Raw genomic sequence first — 1,129 nt, forward strand, 5'->3', positions numbered from 1 at the left:
AGAGAGGTCTTTTGGAAGCAGCTGATGTGAGGAATGTTCCAGTTCAGCAGGAAGAATGAGGTGGAGCAGTATAAATTGCAGAGTGACGAGGAAACAATGGGGCAGTAACACAGGCAGGGAAGCGACCGAATGACTCTTCTTTGCTGTCAACAGACTCTGATTTTGAAGTCTGAAAATTGAACAACATAAGCTCGGTGGGTGAAATCCTTGCTTTCTTGGGACTGGTCTGTCCCGAGGCTACGTCACTTTCGGGGGAATGTATCTGATTGCTTCCGTTTGTGGGTGAAAATGAGGTTCAGTTCCCCGAGGGGGACATGAACACAGTTTTACCATCTCAAAGTTCAGTCCCATTTATTGAATCTTTTGAGATTAAAAAGTCACAGGGAAAATATTATTGAGATGAACACTTGAAACATCAGAGCGTACAAGGCTACAGGCCAAGTGCTGGAAACGGAAATTGATGAGCCTATAAAAACTCAATGATTCGATCATTTTGGAAGAGAAAAAAAGTCAAAAGTTGTGTCATTCAGAGACAATGCACATGCTTCTGCCGTCGTTCCTGGTGGCCAAGTGGTTTCGATTTAGCACTTTCACCTCCGCGACCTGGGTGTGATTCCCGGTCAGGGAATCAGGATTGATTGTTCCTGACACGGACAATAGCAGAGGTAAAACAGTTCAGACGGGAATCTTTTCAATGTCTCGGATTAGTTAATGTCCCCGAGAACATGAAAGTCAATGTTGCAGCCTCTTAAGGATGGGAATGGTGCCTGAACTCTCTCTGTTCGGTCAGACAGTTCACCCTTCATTCTCCTCTGAAGCCACTTCCCAAAGAGATTCTAAAGATTCTTGACGCTGAGACTGGGCGATTTGTTTTGTTTCCTTGCCATTCCTCATAACTGTAATGATTGGGTCGGTGGGTTTGGGAAACTAGAAGGTACTCACGTGCAGCTTGTGGGACAATTTCAGGTTCCCTTTCTTTGATGAGGCTGGGGCATTGGTGACATGCACTGACAGGAGACAGAAAGAGTTCTCGTTCCTGCAGAAACTCAAACGTCATCGCGTCTGCAGAGCAGTGAGAGAGATAAGTCGGGAGGCGTAACAAACTTTGACATTGTGGTCAAGCCAGGTA

This window comes from Rhincodon typus, unplaced genomic scaffold (assembly GCF_021869965.1).
Source record: "Rhincodon typus isolate 14 unplaced genomic scaffold, sRhiTyp1.1 hic_rhity00000091, whole genome shotgun sequence".
In the NCBI taxonomy this organism is placed as follows: Eukaryota; Metazoa; Chordata; class Chondrichthyes; order Orectolobiformes; family Rhincodontidae; genus Rhincodon; species Rhincodon typus.